The 22,632-nt window shown below is 36.9% G+C and overlaps 1 protein-coding gene and 1 long non-coding RNA gene across 4 annotated transcripts in view; one reads left to right on the top strand and one right to left on the bottom strand.

Moving 5' to 3' along the window:
- Positions 1 to 22,632, top strand: part of SKAP1 (src kinase associated phosphoprotein 1) — a 255,977-nt gene that overhangs the window by 109,396 nt on the left and 123,949 nt on the right. The window lies entirely within an intron of this gene.
- LOC138916142 (uncharacterized) lies at positions 5,655 to 9,486 on the bottom strand. Its single transcript, XR_011422929.1, has 3 exons — positions 9,348 to 9,486; positions 6,196 to 6,319; positions 5,655 to 5,790 (listed from the first exon to the last, which is right to left on the bottom strand). It is a non-coding gene; the product is annotated as an uncharacterized lncRNA (long non-coding RNA).

The following is a 22,632-nucleotide window of genomic DNA, read 5'->3' as shown; positions in this document are numbered from 1 at the left end:
ATTTGATTTTTCCAAAAGATGCATATACAAAAATATCTATAAATGTCATTATTACCTAAAATAAGTGTTTTGCAAGGTTCCATATGCTTAACTCATAAATGCTTTAGTTGTATGACGCTTTGGCATTATGATAGATGTAGCAAATCACCTCTTCCTTTAAAACCAAGTAATATAGCTGATTATGAATTTAAAACTCTGTTAGTTTTTTTAGCTTTAAAACTCACAGCCATTCCAGAGTTTACTTCTGTTTCCTTAGTGTCTGTTGAGGTGAAGTGATGAAAACAAAATATGAAATCTCTCATATATCATGATATTCCTACATATTATCCCCAATTACAAACTTAGCATTCAAAATCCTGAATAGTCTACTCAACTGTATGCCTTATACCTTCCCAAACATTGAGAATTTATTTCGTACATAGCAAGAAAATATCCCCTTAATATCTAATAACTTTCTATGTGTTTTAGGCATGATAAATTCATAAGACTGCATTTCGTTCTCAGAAATGGTCACTGGAGTCAGATTTTTGAAGGGTCTTCCCAAGCCTGTGTCTTTTACAGACATTTTATTGGAAAACCAATATTAGCAAATATAGAATTTTTTACATGAGATGATTCTATAGCCACAGGTTGGAGGTGCTTGAGGGAAAGCAGTCTGCCTGCCTCATGAGCGCTCACTCAACAACCTTGGTCGTAGTGCTGTAATGAGACCAGAGCAATAAAGTGCTCTTTGAGAGTGAAATGCTCATCTATTTATGTGCCTAAGACTCCAGAGTATTGTTTGACAGTTTACATAGACGTTGATGTAAAGACTATTTACAGGATATTTGAAGGGATTGAGATAAAATATAATTTTCTCTAGGGAATTGATCTAAGGAAAATGTTGAGGGAAAGAGAACCTTAAAAAAAGAAAGCAGTATCGTGACAAGGAGATCCACTTCCTGACAGCAGTGTCACAGGACTGTGGCACTGGCTCACCCACCACCTGGTAACTTCTTAGCCTACCAAGACAAATTTAAAGTTTCTGGGTGAAATGAGAGTCTCTCATATTTCTTTGCCCCAACTACGATTGTATAAAAAAGTTTACTGCCTTTAAAGATTTTATTTTTAAGATTTTTTAAGATTAAGATTTATTTTTAAGGTGTTTTTAAGATTAAGATTAAGATTAAATTTAATCTTAAAATATAGAACTGCCCAGAACATAGTTCACTCTTTTTTTTTTTTAATCCCTGTGATTTGTCTTCTTCAAATCACTGCCAATATGATGCTGGAATTCTGTGTTTACAAATCTCTATCCCCCTCTGGACTCTGCTCCTTGGAGGCAGGCCTAGCACAATGCCTGTCACAGGGCAAGTGCTCCCAGAGTGTTTGTTGACCTGAACTGTTGAACCAAATAGTGACAAAGAGGATGGATTTTGACTGAGCGTTAGAATGCCATGCAGAAACCCGTGGATTCTTTACATTTTTGGTGGGTAAGCCCATTCTGAAGGAATGCTACAAGTAAACAACTGTAACAAGCCAATATTGCCAGCTTTCTTGAGTGTTTCATGTGGCTTGTCATCAGCTGGGCAGCCACGTAGGGTAGAGATGTGGTGGGATAACCTCAGTAGACACATGTATGAAAGAAGTTGTGTGAAGCTTGAGCTTTTCCTCGCCACTCCTAAGGATTCTCAGTGAAATGGAGAAGTTTGTGAGGGATGGGAGAACAGACCTCCACTTCCTGTTAGTGAAATTCCATAGCAGTGTAAGACAGCCAAAGGAAATATTGAAGTAAAAAAGTGTTCCTGCCTCTTGTGGATTATCCTTACACATTTTGGATTTGAAGTAAGGATGTGTGTTCTTGTACCCTTAGCAGAAAAGAAGCATATTTATTAAAGATGTCATATAAATATATTGACAGTGACCGGCTCAATTCCTGGCTATATTTTAGCATATATTGTGGCTCAGCCACCTGTGGAACTTTCTGGGAAAATGCTTAGGAAATATAGCTTGTTGAATCATACAAGATACTACAACAGGGTTTATGTTTGGGTCAACGGGAGGCCACTTGCTAAGTTTGGCAAGTCAGTATGTCTTGAATTCTTCATTTTTGAGTTGTTGATCACTACCATTGATCATCATGATATACGTTTCATGTTGGGTATCTATTGTTGGTTTTGTATATTTTAGCAACAAAAACAAAATAACGACCTTCACCATACTTTCTGGTAAATGAGAATTTTAACATAATTTTGTTGTCGACAACTGAGAATGAGATGTTTCCAAATTCTCTAAACCCATTATAGAAAGCTACATGCCCTGATACCAGTTGTAGCATCTGAGGACGTGGCTAGGTCACTAACATGTGGAAGAAGATTGGGAATCAGGGGGGACCCTGAGGAAGGTTGAAGACATCCAGATTCAATTCAGATACTCATGGAGTTTCTCCCATATGCAAGGCATAATGCTAGGTATTGAGGAGATTTAAAGGTGAGTAATTGACAATCTCCCCTCCATGAGTATAAGTTTTTAGAAATGGGGCTGGGGAGCAAAGGATGGTGGAAACAAAACAAAAAGCTTTTTGCTGATCTTTTGAAGAGCAGTTTCAGTAGACAGGTAAAAGCAGAAGCCTGATTTTAGGGATTCAGGAGTGAGTGAGAAGTGAGAAACTAGAGGCTGTGGGTATATGCTACATTACAAACGGTTGGTGAAAAGAAGGGGAGGGATACATGGTAGTAGGGAAGAGGAGCTTTTTTGGTTGTTTTGTTTTTGTTTTAGGAGAGGATGGATCTGACTGATTTTCCTGAAGATGAGAAAGAACCAATCTAGAAAGAGAAGGTAAAGGATAGAATCAAGTTCTGGAAAAGGTAGAAGTGGGTCAAATAATACTATTCAAGAATCAGTCTTAGCTAAAAGGCAAGGCACTCACTCCTTAGAAAAAGGAGTTAAAGGCTAGAAGGCAGTAAAGATGCAGAGATATTTTTACTTGAAGGGAGAGGAGGGCAAAGCCATCTGCTGAGAGGAAAGAACATGGAGTAGGGATAGGCCCAGAGCTTAGGGAAAATGGAGAGTGGAAGTTCAGGGCAGCCACTCAACAAATACGATACAGTCAAGAAAAGAAGAATTACTGCTAAGCAGTAGTTAATCTACACTGAGAACCATCTCAGTCTGTTCAACAAACGTTAAACCTTAAATGGAGAATTCGTGGAGGAATGGAATGGTAAAAGCTCCTAGTCCACTCCATTTTCAGGCTCAGCTCTCTTGGTATTAAGTAAGGCACAGCCTCCAATCCATGGAAAATCACATATGATCTCATGCTGAGCTATCCTGAATCTTTGCTTCCCTATTATCGCTGTCGACACCAGGACCTAGTCCTAAAGAAGCGTTACATTCACGGAAGCACAATAAGAGCAAGCATCGCAGTCCTCAAAAATACCTGAAGTGTATTTTACGAGGCAACGCCTCTCCTCAAAATCCCCTCAACTCCCTGGAGCCCCTTACTCTCCTGCCCCAGAACTCTCTCAAACACGCCATTCTGCCCCGTCCTTCTTGATCCTCAACAGTACAGAGTGGAGAGTGCTTCTTTGCTCTCTGTCCTCTACTATCGATCCATCTGAGTGGCCTTTCAAACTCCTGTCTCGTTCTCTCCATATTGCTTCACAAAAGGCCAAGACACTTGTCTAAAGATGGTGGAGGAGGGCAGGCCTGGGAAGGAACTGAACCTCTTTAGCACACACGGAGGATGACAGGCTAGGAACACTCATTGTTAAGAACTGTTGTCTGGTTACACTGCATCTTCATGATCTCAGCTTATTTTGAAGAGGATTTGAAATCATTATCTGAAATACAAGGTATATTTCTGAACTTACCTTTTATCTCACCTCCTACATTTGAAACTCATGCCCTAAACTTTAGCCTTTTGGGATTATTCATCATTCGCCAAACCTAGCCCTGTGCCTTCCACCTGGAATGCTTTTCTCATCCTTTCCAGCCACCCAAGTTCCACTAAACCTTCAAGGATATTCTCAACATGGCTTCCTAATTGCCCGCAAGTTGGACTCAATCTCTCCCTGTCTTGCATTTTACTTGATCAGTACCTCTGTTATAGCTGTTATACCATCTGCCTTGTATAATATTACTTACCGTGTGCTGGCTTCTCCAATTGATTGTGAGCTCCCAGAGGGCAGGGGTTGTGTCTTAATTATTTTATCTCTCTCGCAGGTTTCAGCATATAGTACACATTCAATAAGTGTTTGTCAGATTGAACCCAAAAAAATGTGGTTGTGTGGTCCAGACTTTCAAATTATACATATATATACTTGTCATATCCTAAAGAATCTTCAAAGAACCTTGAGATCGTAGCGTCTCTTGGTCTACAGTGTTTCTTGATATGCCGCAGAGTGACAGCCTCCCTCTCCCCGATCCCATGAAATCTGGAGGGTTGACTCCTTTAGACGCTAGAAGTATTGAGGCTAGAAAACATTATCCCAGGTAGATCCCAGTTAAATATTTACTTCTTTCAATAGTATAGCTTATGAGTACAAAGGCAAATGCTGGGCAGTACACTGACACTACAGAGACAAATGAAAAAGAAACTTTAGAAAAGGAAAAAGAGGCCGCCAACAAGGATCTGCTCCATGGTGTATGTTACAACTCAGGGAAGAGAAAATGGCAGAAAAACCAAATCTGCATAAGAGTTTATATCCCTTTGACTACTGAAATATGTTGATGCTGAGATGTCAACAATCTGTGTTTGCCCACATGAAATGAAAATGCTCATATTTATATGGTGCTTTTCATCCAGAGAATCCCAAGGTACTTTATAAATTATAAATATAAATGGTCCGTATGCAATGTCCCTGATATTCTCCCTACACAAAATCCAGTTCCTAATGGCCAAAATCTTCCCCACGCCCCCCCCATACCACTGAATATTTAAACATTTTTATCAGATCACAGTTTTTTATCTTTAAAAAAAAAAAACCCTGTGTATTGAAAAGTCTGGAATTTACACTATTTGTCTTCTAACGTATGCTGCATCTCTCCTGCCCACCTCCCTTCCCCCACTAACATGGAAAGTGAATTCAATTAGATTTAAGACAAAGAGTAATTGCATTGGAAAATAGAAAAAATATCTCATCCCAGAGTGATTAAGCTCTTTACCTTAAAGAGGGAGTTTAACTCTTTCGGGAAAACTGGATCCCATGTAATAAATGAATACAGGGATTTGCTAAATCAAAGTACAGTGTCTTGAAGCTGATCCTCGGTCATCACTGAGCCCTTTGCTCCAAGAGAATAGTGTAGTCATTGTGAGGTGTGTAAGAATTACAAAGCAAAGACTAAGTCAATTAAGGGTTTAAAATTTTGTCTTTTAACTATTCTTATTTTTATAGTAAGTATCTCAAAATCTGAAACTTATTCTAAACTCTTGAATTCCTCAAAGTGAATTTAATCATCTACTTTCCTAGAAGTATTTTGTGCTTTTGATATCTTGATTTTGGTAATGCCTTCCACATACTCAAGGAGAAATGGTCCAAGCAGAGTTTGAGACATCTCTGCTGCCAAAGTTGTTTTGCCAGCAGCTTCTGGCTAGTTGCTTATTGATGCTCATTTTTGGAACTTTTGCAGAAAGATGATAAAGTACCCTAATGTGACAGGTTCTTTATAGAGGAAGTCCCGGAACTTTAGATGACCAATAACTAGGGAAGACATACCACACTTCCGTTTGCAATACTCCATATTTGAGATGGGGAGGATTGTGTCCATTGCAGAGGAAGCTTGAAAGGTAAATGTTGGAACATCTGAGAGAATCTGGAATAGAGACAGGTCAAATGTGCAGGTACAGGCTGCAGTCGGTGCGGGCGTGGCTGCTCAAGGTTGGAGTGCCGCAGACAGAAGAGATCTTTCTGGGGCAAGGAAATAAATTCATGTGCCTTGAACTAAGAAATCTCCCATCTGGGACGTTCTCCCATCTGTATCATTCAGGGATTTCATACCTAGCAGAGTGATTTGGCTTAAGGAAGACCACCAAAATTTTCCGAAGCTGGCCCTGTTTTAATACCTTACTTAATCTGTCCTTTGTAATGGTAAAGTTCTGTAGATCCAATCCCATATATTCCTGTTTGTTCACTTTACTAGCCAATAAAATAGGTACTACACATTTTTATGTCACATTTAGAAAAACTCTAGCAGCACAAGGCGTGAGCTCGGTTTTACCTTGAGTTTCTCACGGCAGCATGGATTTTTTTTCCTTTGAGTAGTGCCCGGAGTGAACCAGATGTTTTTGATCATTGACGAGACCCCACTTTTAACGGGTTGATGTTCTAACAGGGTGGTAGATCTGGTTTTAAAAGGTAAAGCAAGAGAATAAAAGTCAGATACTCGTTTTAGAAGTTCTCCTCTGCCTGGCTCACCATGTGATCTTGTTTTGTCCCATTCCTAAATCAGAGTGATAATATCTGTAGCTATTTATGAGGTCATTTATATTGGTCTTGGAGATCTGCTGTTGAGAGGCACTATACAAACTAATCCCAATGTTAATATATCTATATTTTAGCCTGTATCTTGTGAACTCTGTTGTACATGGGACAGATTCATTTATTTATGATATGTTCTTAATTTGTTACTCTTAGCAAAATTTGTGTCGTGATATGTACTTTAAAGTAATTATACACGTTAACCAGGGATTACGGAGACTGATTTATAGACTTGGCGTGGGAGGAAGAATAAAATAAAACCACCATCTATTTGGGTCATGGAATCAAATAAGTTTAGAAGTTCTTAAGTGAAATGTTTTTAGTCAAGTCAGCAGCAGGGCGGGTCACATCCAAAGGAGCATCTATAATGAAGTAACACAAGGATTTTTTTTTTTTTTTAATCTGGAAGTGAGTAAGTTAGGAAAATTAATGGCTCTTCTAACTCCTTAGACAGAGTGGCCCTTTCAAGTCTGATGAAGGTCATTTTCAGGACAGTCTAAGAGAGAGGTTACAGTTCAACTTCCACCAGCAGAACTTCAGAAAAGGCAAAAATGGCTTGAGTTTCTGAAGCTTCTGTGCTTTTTTGAAAAATTAAAACCAATAAAACGCAAATGGTTACCTATCTTCTGCATATTTTATAATGATATTTTATATTTTTCTCCAAAAAAAAAAAATTGGGAATTTATCACTTTTTCCAAAGTCTGGAATGGAGAGAATACCAGCTAACCAAGATACAGTGAATGTGTGCCAGTGTGTGTTCTCAGCTGCTCATGTAAATCTTTCTTCACAGCAGGATTTGAACAAAAACTCACCACTTAATTGAATAGTTCAAACGCCACTGAGTAGGAAATTTTAGTTAGACTAGAATATTTGTAAATGTACAGTAAATATATGTATTCTGGCAACATACACAGTGTTTTAAAATGTGAAAAAATTGTAAAGGAATCTTTTGTGCTCTTATGCCAAATGTGGTATTACTTGTTTCCGGACTTTGAAAGTATTCCTTTCCTCCTGTAGCTGTTTTTTTTTAAACAACAACCACACCAACCTTGCTTCCTTTTCCTTTTTATTTTTGAGCTGTTTGCAACCCCCTTTTGAATAGTGAGAAACAATGCAATTAATTTTCTCCAGCGCAATCATGCATAGATTTAATAAGCATCCGAAGGTAGGATCCATCTGTAAAGTGTGCGTTGCATGCTAAATTACTTCTCTTCTGTGGTTTTTTTTCTTTCCAAACCTTAATTAATTGAAGAAAAAAAATGTTTATTAAAGTGGGAACAGGCTGGGCTCTGGCTCTGCGCCTCTGGTTCAAAAGTTCATACGATTCCCTGAGGCCTCATCTGAATGTGTGTCTCCCTCTCCCAAGCTTTCTCCCTCCGTCTCTATAGTAGGGCTCAATGCCTAGAAAAGGTGTATTATTTTGTTCCCAGGATCAATTTTAATAATCTTAACTCGAGGAAACTCACTTTTTTTGTGTGGATAGATTCGCATATATTATGTCTGTTTTACATAAACCGTACGTACACGTAGACACGTAAATATGCTATTTACCCATTTCCCTCTTGCTTAGAATAAAAAAATCGATCAACTTTCAGTGACATCTTTAAAACAGGATGGAGATGGAGAGCAGGAAGTATCATTCTACAGGTGGATCTCAGACAGGAAATTGAAGGAATTATGTATGAAAATAAGTTAAGTCTTTATGGATAAATTTAGACCAGAAGAAAAAATATTAAATCTATCCTAAGTAGAAAAATATCTACCCATAAACAGAGAAATAAAAAATAAATAAATAATGGGAAGTAACTTATTCCTGTGAGATGCTTTAGAAACAGAAGACGTTGCCTGACCTTTAAGCTTTATGTGACCTAGGTCAAAAATAGCAAGTATATTATAAAAGAAAATTACCATCTTAAAGATGGTCTCGGAGTTTTTTCAGTTATCTCCATTGTTTACCTAGAATGTCATGATCTTCCTTTTTTATTCAAAGTATTGCTTTTTTTCTCCTTATTCTATGCTACAATTTTTAGATCCTTGTCTTTTTCAAAAAGTAAATACAAGCTATAGTTTTCATCCAAATTACTAGTTTCTGTTTTCCTTTAAAGTAAGATTGTTTTTCTCCTTTAACACAAGTATGGTTTGCACAATCACTTCCAGATTTAGGAGTCTATGGAATCAGAAAGCAGTGCTGAACTTGACTCTGATCTTGCCTGATTGAAGTCTACTTCCCTTTGCCCAGGCGCTTCTTGCGAAGCATGTTGTTCATGAAGGAGCCTAGCGGAGCGCTTTCTACAGGTTGTTTCATTTTCTCTTCGGACTCTTGTACAGAGTACCTAAAGCCACTGATCTCTTAGTCACTTTAATTTTTTTTAAATAGGCATTTAAGTAGGGAAAAACTAATAACATAGAGAGCTATTTTAGTTTGGTAAACGCAGCCTTAGTCACATTAGCCCTTTTATCACGTGCATGCCTACCATCCTATATTCTTGCCGTGTGAGTGTCAGATGAGCCATGGGGACATTCCTGGAAGAAATTCTGAGGCATCAACATTCCATGTTTTCCTCTCAAAGGTCCTGTTGCAACTGTACATTGACATGTACACATTTGGGCCACATTTGAAAACTCATAAATCAAATTACATGTAGGTGATGCCAAAATACGACCACCGAGTAACAATTATAGTTGATGTCTTGGAATCTTGAAGACTATGCTCCACTATGTAGGACACCTCTTTATATGTGGACCATATCATAAGCTCCCACACACAACATTCTGTGACTTTTGGAAGAATCTCTCTATTGCTTTCTAAGCAGATTTTGGTTTCAACGTCTGTGAAATCCCTGAATTGAATAGCTGTGGCTTTCACGAATTACATGCATGTAAACAACATACCTTTGAAAGGAGGATGTGTGGGCCCTTTCTCCTACATGCTTATGTCTCTGTTGTCGTGGATTGGCGTCCTTTGTGAGCCATTCAGTGACATTTCAGAACCATTTCGCTCTGCAGAAAACCCGCAGTTGTGTTTCTTTAGCTGACACTGTGGCACTTGCACTCGAAATTACTAGTTAGAAAAAAAAATTGTTGAGGCCCGTGGCTGTAATCAGCGTTGTTGCTGTCTGTTTCCTCAGACTAATAGCAGAGCAATCCGAGTCTGAGAGTTCAAACAGAGGTTATCTTTCCCAGGTAGCATCTCGTCCAACGAGAATTTGATTTTTTTCTATAGGACTTTACTCCATTAGATTAATGAAATTTCAATGAGAGCCTGGCGCCCCCTGAAGCTTTGTTAAGAAAACAAATGGTGATTCTGTAGGTGTGACAGCTTGCTTGGAGAGTTACGAGAAGGTGAATACATCCCCACAATCCAGGCAGCCTGGAACACATTGATCTCTATTTAAAGCACCAATCGGATTTTTGTTAATTATAAATGATTGATCTGCAGTTTTTTCCTCTCTCTCCTCTTATATCTGTGGTTCCCCCTCCTTTCCCCACTTCTAACTTCTTTGCATGCTGAGTGCAGAGCTTTTTGTTTAAAGGGACAATCATAGAGAGCAAATTATAGCAATACCCAGCAGCGATGCTATTGTGAATGTCACTGTCAGAGCGTTCACTGTTCACCCGATTGAGGTGAGCTCTGAAGGAGATTCCAGACTGACTCCATGTTCCCTGTTTACTTGGCTCCTTCCTAAAATAAAGAATCATTTTAATGAAAATAAAGCATTAGAATCATTAGAATAGTATCATAGACACAAACATTATTATGTTTTAAAATCTGACTTGTGAGCCCTGTGAACCAAATCCCCAATCTTAACTCTGAACCACAGTGCATACCTTGTGTGCACCAGGATATGATGTGTGACCAGCCAAGCCCGTGTGAGACAACAGGGTGAGTGAAGGGAATGTCTCTGACCTTAAATCTCAATTTATAGGCATTTAGGTGATTAATCCACCTTTTATTATCTTTGTGGAGTGGCTTTTTAATAATGTTTAGAAACAATACTGCACTCAAAAGCTGCCACGTATGTTTTTGCTGATAATTGCTCACCACACATACTTCTGACGAGCACACCCAGCTTCTTTGTGGACATACCTTTGCCGAAAATATCTGAGCATTAAATCTATTTATTTATTGAATACAAAATCATATAGCTGCTTCTGTGTTATTTATAATATGTACAATGCATAAAGAAGACAATTTATAGCACTCTTAGGAAACATATTTGTAAAAATTACAGTTTAAGGAGTATAGGTGTTAGTGGATTACATTGAAAACTACATTGATTTCACAGTTCTAACTCAAATGTAAATTTTTATGAATGTGTCTTTCTGAAGTTTGAGCCCTTCATTAAGTTTTAGGTCCTATCTTTTCAAGTTGGAATAGTGAACTTACCCCAGTGTTCTTTTTTTTTTTAATTGTCTAAATAATCTGTGCAATGCACAAGAGGCTTTTCTAGGCCAAGAATCTTAAAATAGTTGGCAGTGACACTCTTTGGCAAAATCCTTTAGATCTGGAGAAGTATTGCCTCATTTCTTTGAATGTCCTGAAACTTGTTCAACTTCCTAATGAGTTGCTGTGTCACTAATTGTGTATGATAAACTCTCGCTAGCATAAGAGCAATTCTGTCTTTAAAGCAGCAGTATAAGATGGGCAAGAGCCTCATGGAAACATACCGTAAACTCCCCACGCCCCAAATTCTGTGGTTTTTGGAAGAAGCTCACTATTGCTTTCTAAAAGGTTCTAAGTTATAACGCTTATCTAAATATGAAAGGTGTTCTAACAGAACTTCCCCATGAGGTAATTATATAATGATCCTGTGTATTCTTGGGAAAACTAGATTCGAAGTGTAATTTTTGCAGCGTAGTATTTGTTCCCAGTATTTTAAAATATTTATTTTTTTCCTCTTTATTACTGCTTATTGTTTTTATTGTAATATTTATTTTTAAATTAGCAAAAGTCATTAAGGCACATTTGTAAATAATTATAACTATGACTTTTAAAATCAGATTTTGAATTAACCAGAAAAAAGCAGTGTGACTTTTTTACAGATATCAGCACATCAGAATAGTTGTTGACGTCAGTGTCTTGATCAGTGACCAATGACAACGTTAAGAAATGGATGATTGTGGTAAATTCACCAAGTTATTTTCATAACATGTTTCCAAAGGGCTGATTTTAAAATGTTTTAATTTTATTCGTGTTGGGTTTGGTTTTTTTAATAGGCTAACGAATGATTTTCATTAGTGTATTTGTAATTGATGTGATCCTAGTAGGTTCTACCAAGGTTAAATAATTTAAGGAAATAAACCCTTATCTGATATATAAGATAGCTAATGAAGATATTAGATACTTGCCCTATTGCTGTATGAGATGGATCCCCAAAGCTAACAACAGCTTTCTTCGGGGACACAAATCTCTGTATAAATATCCAAATGTGGCAAGATGTTGCAAATTTTTTAAGATACGCCATAAAAATAGATTAACACTAGTGTGCAGTTCTGTTCAACTGAATTACAAAGGGATATCATGGGATTGCAAGTGACATTCACATAAATAAAAAATCAATTCTTAATGATGAGGCAGACTTGTTTTAGCGCATTACCCAGGTTAAATGGGAGCACACAAAGACATCAGCTCCTGTAAGACTAGTGGAATCATTGTATATTAATATGATTTAGGGAGCTACACACCTCGATGGAATAATTGTTATTATATCTATAGAGCCAGATGGCACTTGGTGTAAACAGCCATTGAGCACCTCAAACACAAGTGCGGCAGGTGATCTTTAAGGTGTTCTTGCATCCCGCTCACTCATCTTATCATTGGAATCTGCGTTACTCTTTGCAAAATGGTTTGATTGCCAGTACGCAAATGTTTCAGACCGGTCCTGTTGTTCAGTAGGAATAGAGAATAGAGAAGGTCTTTAGCAGGAGAATAGATGAGGCAGAATAAATGAGAATAGATGAGGCAGCTACCTGGGCTTGTGTGGTTAATATGTATTTTTTATCAGAAAGAGAATAGAGGGAGTCATGTTTTTTCCAGCACCAGTGGCAAAAAAAAAAAATGTTTTCAGAAATTTTAAAAAAGGAATTCACGAATTTTCAGTGAAGTAGGTTCTAGTAATTGCTGTTACCAAAATAACCCTATGAAGGAAACCAAAAGTTATAAAATTGTGTGATTCCAAAGTAAGAGGAATCCCAGTTCTGAGCGGAAGTATCTTTAATTTCTTGTAAAATGTCTTTGTTTTGAAGATTTAAATTGACTTCTGCTAACTCTAGTTATCCAATTAAAGAAAGCTCATTCATTTATTCAACAGATATTTATTGGGCACCTACTATGTACCAAGTACTGTTCTAGGATACAGCAGTGTAAAAAGCCTGCACTTGTGGAGTTTATATTCCTCGCGGTGGGGGGACAATAAACGATATGATTGAAGTGTGTGGTATAAGATATGGGAGAAATGAAATAGGAAAGGAAGACAGTGTGCTAAGATAGAGTGTAGGAGTAGAAAATTTGCCTTTTTCTTCTTAGAAAAAAGATCATGTAGGAATAATCAAAGAGGCTGGGAAAGTTCTTATCTTCCAACTTCATCGATCTTAGGAAATTTCTAGTAAGTTGTCTGATAACACACCTGCTGTTACAGCCTCAGCTCAGTGGCCAGGGTTAAATAGTTAGGATGAGTTCAGTGTAAGCTTAGATTTTCTTGGCTTAAATGGAATTTAATAATGTTACATAAATTTTTAATGATTTTTTCCTTTGATAATAGCATTAAAAAGCATATTATCTTTAATTATAAATAATTCTTAAGTTGTCCCTTGTTCTACCTTACAAAGTCCAGGTTTCCTGGTTTCTAGATATCAAGGACATAAAACTAGCTTCATATAGGGATTTTTATCATAGCAGATTTAAAGGATTTCGATTTCCAAACGTATGAAACAGATTTTTCCCAGTGTCTAAAATATAGGAAATTTGGGGATCTCGTAAATTAACCATTCTGCCCCATAATGACAAAATTCTTCTTAATCCTGGGAATGTATCCCCTGTCCTACTCCGTGGTGCTACTGACTAATTAACTCCTAGATTTTAAATTAATGTTCAGTTCTTCACCAGAAGTAGTTTATCATATAATTCCAGCTACTCTTTCAATGAAACATAGTACGTGCTGTGAAATATTCCTTTAGTTTAACCGAGAAGATAAAATTCATTTTGTAACATGGCATAGTCTTAATTCAGGGTTTTTTTAAATTAAATATTAAGAATCAAAAAATGTATATGCTTATCGCTGCATAGAAAAAATACTGAAGGGATATGTTCCAAAGTGGTAATAATGGCTACAGGTTATACCATAACATTAGGGATATTTACTCTTTTATTTGCTCTTTTCTATATTTTAATTTTTTTCTACAATGAACTTGTATTCTTTTGTAATCAAGAATAAACTCTCAATATTATTTTTTTGAAAGATAAAGGAGCCTGAAATTTGATATTTTTGCTTAACACAAAAGCTCACAGCTGGCAAGAGTATGCAGATCAGTTCTGCAAGTAGTAGAAATCAGCAAGCATCAAGATTTAGATATACCATCAAATTACTAATTTTCCCTATTTCTATTCATTGTACTTTAGAAGTGCTGTGCAAAATTTGGCCAATTTATCCTTTCTTTTATTTCCAAGATATCCTGCTTCTTTTTTAAAAAAATAGTAGGTTGGGATATTTCTATAGCAACATGCTAGATATAACAAATTTCAAAAGGAAACATGTTTTTAATTTCAGGCCTTTGAATGTGGTGTTGTTCATAAGGATGAGTATTTATGAATGTATAAGGGGAAAAAAAGAGGCTTGGAAACTTTTTTTTTAAACAGTCAACAATATTTAGCCTATCAGAAAGCTTGAATGGATAAACATTCCTACTGTTTTAATTTTGAATATAGATTGTCTCGTGCTGATGGGAAGTATTGTTAATTTTAATAAAATTAACTTTATATTGTTATTTCACCGCTTTATAATAATTTTACATGGTGCCCTGGGGATGCCTCTGTTTTACATTATCAGGTGTCACATTTGCCATTTGGTTGGTATAGCAGCGTTCAGCTTCACTTCTCCATTCAATTGCCTGAAGCCACACTATTCACGTTACATTACAAGTAGCTATATTGCTATAGCTGCACACGTTTATATACTTTTATTTTATATGTATACATCATTTTTGTATTTTCTTAAAATCATTGTTTTGTGCTATTTCCCAGCATTCCTGTTGCTTGCCTTTAGGTAGACACAGTTATGATAACGAGTTGGCTAAGACACCTCAGCAATCTGCCTCAAGTACCAACATGTTTAAATTTATTTTCAATCTGTTAGTGAGTCACGATTTTGATACAATCTTAGTGAGTGCTTCATTGTTTTTGATAAGAGTTATAGCTTGATAAACTCATTCAAATATAATTTTTTACATAGAGTTATTGCTATTTAAAAATAAGGGGAAATTGTTGACGACTTTCATAACTCACTGGATGTCAGACGGATCACTCAAGGATAATTAATCAGAACATGTCTCCATTACATGTTACCACTTGGCTTAAACTCTCCCAGGAATTCACAGAAATCAGACAGACTAGCAAATAATCTGTCAGAGAACTGGATATTTGTCAAATTAAATACCACTATTACTGAACACACGGTGATTAAATTAAAGATATGCCAAGCTCCTCTTGAGTCAGTCCATGTTTTCACTTTTTACTTTTTTTTAATATAAGTTTATGGCTTAGTTTTAAATTTGAGTTTTGTCTACTTCGAATTGTTCTATTACATGCTTTTGTCATGCTATTTAAGGTGTAAGAGTGTGCTAAAACATTTTGCTTAGCTGTGTCAAATATTTATTGTGGACAATTCAGAATATGCCTTTTTACATAGACTTTCTTTTTCACTAGAGTTTGTGTATTTATGTTGATAAGCAGGCTGGTCTCCTGTCTGAGCCTTACATGCAGCTGGCTGGTACTTGATTGATAAGCTAACGATCCCTGTAATCTGAAGAGCATTTAACTACCTGATAACTGATAACAAATTGACTAATCAATTTAACCCTGCTTTAGTAGTTCATAGTCAGAAATTACATAAAAATGAATACCATTAAATTTCGATAAAAATGTGCTGTATATGGGCATTTTTGTTTTCAGAGACTGCTCCGTTTTTCCTTCTCTTACCAAAAATTTCCGTGGCTAGTGAAACTATGTCTCTGTTTTGAATTATACCATTATTCCATGTTATTAGCAGTCATATATCACTTCCTTTCACACCTTCAAGTTTAATATTTTGTGTACTCTCTTTTAGTTAGAATCTTGGAACGAAATATCATATACTAGTCTTACTTTTGTTTCTACTCAATAAATGTAATTACCCTGCCATTCTCTTAAAGTGTAAATTGCTTATTGGATATATTTTTCATTTTCTGTTATTATTATGAAATTTGTAGGTTTGGGGGATATTGCTGATTAGAGGTAGTGAAAATGTGGAACCGGGTGGTAAGAGCCACACCTGTCTTCTAGTTGTGGCACTGGTACAACTTGCCACGTGAGTTTGATGAAGTCACTAAAATTATGTAGCTAATTTAGATGAGCAATATGAAGAGGAATTGCAAGAAAAGGGGGGGGCAATTATTACGCTGACATCAAGCCAAAAAAGAACTCTTGAGAAAGAAGTCAAGTGTGTGTTTGTTATGGGGTTGTTGTAGATGTTTGTTGTAGATATTCTGTGCCTGTTGAATGCTTATGTAGCTTAGATCCACTCAGTAATTCCTAGTTGGCTGTTTGCCTCTGGACTGAATTCATAGACTTTATCTTCGCTTTTCTAGTTCAAATATTTAGAGATCCTACATGTGCTATTTGAAAAGTCATATTTATGTCATTACAATGGCAATATTGCAGAGAACATCCTTGTAAAATTTAGCAGGACATGGAGAGAATTTGGGGATAAAAATAGTCTGTATAATCTCCATTCTGAGCCAGAATTAGAGCCAAATGACCCACAATGTGCACAACAATTTAATGGCTATTAATATATTTCTGAATTTTTAGAGGAAAATTTGTTTGAAAAAGATTTTATGAAGTCTCTGAATGTAGGTAATTTGAATCATGTTTATAAATATTTTACCTGCCCTGAATAGATGATTAGTTTTGTCCAATAACAATTTCAGAGTAGCTAATGTGGCAATATAAATATGAATATTTAGGGGGGCACTTTTTCTTTATATAGTAAATACGTGATTAGTAATGATTTCTTTTACAGCAGGATTTTTTTATAGCACATTGCTTTATAAAGGAAACGAAGTTAAGTCTGAAGAATTACATAATGAAATCTTCTGGGAGTATGTGGTTTAGGTATAATTACAAAAGTGAAAATGTATAATTTATGCTTGCATAATGCCTTTCATTGAAGGTTATGAAAATAAGTCTTGTGATGTACTCCAGGCTTCACATTTCTTATATGCCTCTCTATATAATTGAAACAACTTCCGTACTATGGTCTAACAATAATCCCACACTCAGAAATACCTAAAATTTAGCATCATGCAGCAGATTCTCTCCATGAGGTAATGTGAGTGACGCCTTGTTTGTCTTTCCTCTTGATTAATTGTTTGTTTATATATTTCCTCCTTCCACCAAGCATTTGAGGTAGCTTCTCCCACCTTTTTGAAGAGTTTTATCTGAGCTAAGTAACTACTAACTATCAAAAATTTAAGTTGCAACCATTTATTGAGAGCCCTGTACTTGCTAGGCACTGTCCTGGCTGCTTTCCGTATGCTATCTCCTTTTAAGTCTTGCAGTAATTCTGTAAACTAGGTGTTACCAACCCCATTTCGCAGATGAGGAAATGAAGAGTCAGAGAGGTTAAGTAACTTCTCAAGATCATACTACTCAGCTGTGGCAAAGCAGGAATGTTAATTAACATCTGACCCCAAAAGTAGGTGTCTCAGAAAATGAAGAACAGAGTAAGGAACAATATTCAGAATTCCTATCTCCTATTCTCACCATAAAATTGCACTTGATGACTTTTATGATTTCTGGTGGAGAAAAAGATGAATGATTAAAATGCAGCATTTGTTTGGGGCCAAAGGATTAAAAAGGGCTCATGGGAAATATTCAATTAAGGACTCATTTTTCCTCTCTAGACCCAGCATGACCAGCAAAAGGAGTTGGTATTGTGCAAAGGAGAGTAGGTTTTCTGACATAGTCCGACTTAATTGATTTTTGCTTTTGTTGCTTGTGCTTTTGGTGTCATATCCAAAAAACTCATTGCCAAGACCAAGTCAGGGAGCCTTTTCCCTATGCATTCTTCTAGGAGTTTTACAGTTTCAGGTCTTATGTTTAAGTCTTTAATCCATTTAGAGCTAATTTACAAACCATATATCTGATAAGAGGTTAATATTCAAAATATATAAAGAACTCATACGACTCAATAAGAAAAAAAATCCAATTTTAAAATAGGCAGAGCAACTGAATAGACATTTTTCCAAAGGAGAAATTCAAATGGCCACCAGATACGTGAAAAGATGCTCAATATCGTTAATCATCAGGGAATTGCAAATCAGAACCATGATGAGATATCACCTCACACCTGATAGAATATCATCAAAAAGACAAGAGATAACAAGTGTTGGCAAGGATGTAGAGAAAAGAGGACCCTGGTGCACTGTTGGTGGGAATGTAAACTAATACAGGCACTATGAAAAACAGTATAGAGGTTCTTCAAAAAATTAAAAATAGAACTAACATGTGATCCGGCAATTCCACTCCTGGGTATATATTCCAAGAAAATGAAAACAGTATCTCAAAGAGATATCTGCACACTCATGTTTATTGCAGCATTGTTCCCAATAGCCAAGATGGGGAAACAACCTAAGTGTCCATCAGTGAATGAATGGACAAAAGATGGGTATATATATATGTATACAATAGAATATTGTTCAATCATGAGAAAGAAGGAAAGCCTGCCATTTGCGACAGCATGGATGAAAGTTGAGGGCAGTATGCTAAGTGAAATAAGTCAGACAGAGAAAGACAAATACTTATATATATAATAACTTATATGGGGAATATGAAAACATTGAACTCATAGAAACAGTAAAATTGTGGTTACCAGGGACTGGGAGGTGGGAGAAATGGGGAGATGTTGGTCAAAGGATACAAACTTCCAGTTAGAAGAGGAGTAAGTTCTGGGGATCTAATGTGCGGCATTGTGATTATAGCTAATGATACTGTATTATATACTTGAAAGTTGCTAAGAGAGTGGAACTTAAGTGTTCTCACAACAAAAAAGAAATGATAATGATGCAACGTGATGAAGGTGTTAGCAAAAGCTACAGCGGTAATCATTTTGCAATACATCAGTGTATCAAATCAACACCATCGTATACCTTAAACTTACACAATGTTATATGTCAATTATAGCTCAATAAATCTGGAAGAAAAAAAAAGTACAGTAGGTGGAAATAAACTTTCTGCTCCTCTCCTAGAATCACCTCTCCTGTGTTATTCACTGCTCATTCAGAAATAAGTCTGTTTGAAAGGAATGCCGTTTCATCATCACCTATGCTAAGATGGCAAACAGTTTTCCTGCATGTTCTGACAGCTACCCATGAGGGGTCACATAAAACTTCTCTTTGATATAAAATATCTTGAAAGAAACTGACCTCCATGAATTATTCCTTATCTTTATTAGCTGTTCTGTTTGTGACCTACTTTTAAAAAAACATTGCTATAAAGGATCTCCTCATTACAATCAGGGCAACTACAAGTCTCGCCATAAATGGTGTTGGGTTGGCCAGTCAACAGGTTGGTAGCTCCCACTAGGAGAAGGGACCACGTGACGTTTAACTAGGGCGAAGCAGGAAGCAGGGGGAGAGGTAAGAAAGATTTAGGGAAAGGGAGGGAGTAGCTGGTTTTCTTGTGAGCTGAGTTTAAGCTGGGCGAACGATTTCAAAGTTACATCCAAGGCATCCTGCCTAAAAGAACCAGGCAGGGAATGACGTCATTTAAACAGGCTGAGTAATCGTGGTGTCGAAGAATGACAGGTGAGAGCCTGTGGCTTTCATCAGGGAGTTCCTTGTGGGATAGGAGGAAGTGGAGTCTCGTCTCAGAGAAGGAAGCTGGCTGGAGTCAAGCCCATGGGGATCTAGCGAGGTACAGGAAGCCCAGACAGAAGGGCCGGTTAGGCAGACTGAGAGCACGCTGACTTCCTGACACCCCAAGTTACTTCCCCACCGTGAGCGAAATGGAAGGGGGCAGCAGCTTGAAACCAGCCCTCACCTGCAACTGTGGATGAGTGCTCAAGAACCAATGAGATCCCACCGCCTGCCCACCCCCAGATTTCAGTTAGAGTGAAATATCGCCAGTCAGCCAAGTCAACAAACATTTCATCTCCTTTGTATGGATCTTATTGGCCCAAGCCTGCTGCGTCTGTAGGTGGCAGAGGTTATTATCAGCACCTGGAGTCAGGGTGAGTACCTTGTCCCAGGTCCCAGAGCAAGAGGGACTTGAACTGTAATTTGAACACACACCGACTCGAGCTAATCTGGCTTTAACCACTGTGTTACACTGCCTTGATCATATGCACTTAATTTAGATACCATTTTAAACCTATCTTCCCTTAGGAAATTTTCTTTGATTCTCTATCATAGTCCACCCTAACCACAACTTTTCTCTGTATTCTCTCATCAGTTATGTATTTTGTCTCTAAAGACTCTAAACTCTTTATTTTTCACTGTTGTTAATGCTACTTTGGAGTCCTTCTCAAGTTGCTTAAGATATGTGGTTGTTTTGATGACCTTGACAAAATTGTGAGCTCCAAAATGGCCTTGGCTGTGTTTCTTGCCTTGGTTCACTTATTTACCAGAGCTACAAACAGAGATAGCATGCCAACCCTGCCAGCTCTTAAGGGTCTCCTAAGTGCTGTTTTAGTCCCCCTGCCTAGGGGAATCAGGGAAGGCTTACCCCTGCAGAGTCCTCAGACCGAGGATCCCAAATATTTGATGACTTGGGTAACTCATTATATTCATAATTAATAATGGAATGCTGGGTGGCAGAGGGAAACTCATTTGCTTTGAACATCCTACAGGGGGACCCAGAGCAGAAGTCTCTTGACGTTAATTATCTATACTTTAGAAGCAGCCAATGTGTCTGGGCCAAAACTTTCTTGGTATTTCTGTGTTTGGATAATTATTAGATCATATTCTGTCCCCAAAATAGGAGCTTGACTCTCCCCAGCATCTTGTTAACTAAAAATTTCATTAGTTTATGGCTATTGCAGAGATCTTAAAGTGCTTGCTCTTTTTTTAGCCAAATGAAGGAAATAATTACAAGGAATTACAAAATGGCTAAGGGTGGATGGTGTTTTATAGTTATTGTTCCCTCAAATGGGTGGCTTTGCATTCAGCAGAGGAGCACAAAAATTGTATGTTTTTTCTTACAGAAAAATAAAAGCGGTTTCTTGGTGTGGGCAGTTATACTGTGGTTCTGTAATATGTTAGCCTTGTGGGGAACTGGTGAAGGATACATAAGAATTCTGTATTATCTTAGCAACTTTTCTGAAAATCTAAAATTTTTTCAAAGTTAAAGAAAAGAAAGAAAAGCATTAATTTGGGTGAAAGTGAGGCGTGAATGGGGAATAGAGGAAACAGGATTGGCCGTGAGTTGATAATTATTTAAAGCTGGATGATAAGCACAGGAAGCTTATTTTCTCTACATTTGTACATGTTTGAAATTTTTATAGTAATTTCTAATCTAATAACATAAAAAAGAAAGACGTAAGGGGAAAAATTATGCACAGTTCGACTTTGGGCAAACATAAGAATTTCCTAAATGACGTTGTTAGCTGAGACAAACTTGTATTATCTTTGGCTTTCAGAGTTTTTTTGCCGTTCTTATCCTTTAGTGCACAAAGAATCAACTATATGCTTCTGTAATTTTTTAAATTCTAGACTATATATTCTTAGTTATATTTAGCTATTATTCTTCAGGATTTTTTTTTTTTATTATTACTGCAGTGCTAAAAATACATGCCCAAGATAAACAAGACATTTTTTTAAAGTTGTCTTACCTATCCATAGATTAGTAGATAGTAATATTTATTTTATAAATCTGTTTTTGCTTTTTGTTTTTCTAAATGATATGAGTGTAAAGTCACACCCTTGGCAGATATTTTTCCATTGTTTTTATAATAAATGTATGCTGTTCTAAAGATGATAGATTATACTAGATCAACCTTTATGGATAGGAGAAGTTTTAATTGCCGTGTTAGAACTTAAGCCATGCACCACTAGATGGTGGCAATAATGTTAATTTCTTGTTTTCTAAGCCCTCCCTTTAAAGATATCTGAATTAGAGGATTTCCTTACAACTAAATTTCCTTAATTAGTTTGAAAATACCTAGGGCTTTCTTTAAAGCACAATTTGAAGGCATGCTGCTTCTGCCCACCGGCAGAAACATGTGGTGCTTGGTGTGGGACCAGGTAGTCTCTACTTAGAGAGTATCATAGGCACAAGGAGAAATCAGAAGAACATGGCAAGGGGGTGCCGTGGTGATGGCAAAGAGCTTCATGGCTCCTTGGGCACTAGTGGAGTGGAGTGCTTCAAAGCTTGAGCTGTGAGTCTAGACTGCCTAGGTCTGAACACAGATTCTGTCTTGAGTGTCTCTAGCAGCTTTATTCACAATAGCCCCAAACTGAAAACAATCCAAGTATCCACCAACTGGTGAGTGGATAAACAAATTTTGGTATATCCATATAGTGGAATACTATTCAGCAATAAAAAGTGATAAACTACCGATACATCTAACAGCATGGATGAATCTCAAAGGTTTTATTGCTAATTAAAGGAAGTTAGACATAAAAGATGAGATACCATATGATTTCATTTATAGAACATTGTTAAAAAGTCAAAACTATTGACAGAAAAATAGATCAATGGTTGCCAGGGCCAGGGATAGAGGGAGTATATTGGCTGCAGATGGCCACGGGGGAACTTTCTGGAGTGATGGAAATATTCTATATCTTGATTTGGTAGTGATTATACAACTATATATATATATATATTTGTCAAAATTCATCAAACTATACTTTTTTTAAAAGATTTTATTTTTCCTTTTTCTCTCCAAAGCCCCCTAGTACATAGTTGTATATATTTTAGTTGTGC

Source organism: Equus caballus, chromosome 11 (genome assembly GCF_041296265.1).
Source record: "Equus caballus isolate H_3958 breed thoroughbred chromosome 11, TB-T2T, whole genome shotgun sequence".
In the NCBI taxonomy this organism is placed as follows: domain Eukaryota; kingdom Metazoa; phylum Chordata; class Mammalia; order Perissodactyla; family Equidae; genus Equus; species Equus caballus.
Note: the sequence above shows the minus strand (reverse complement) of the source record. Positions and strands in the feature narration are given on the sequence as shown.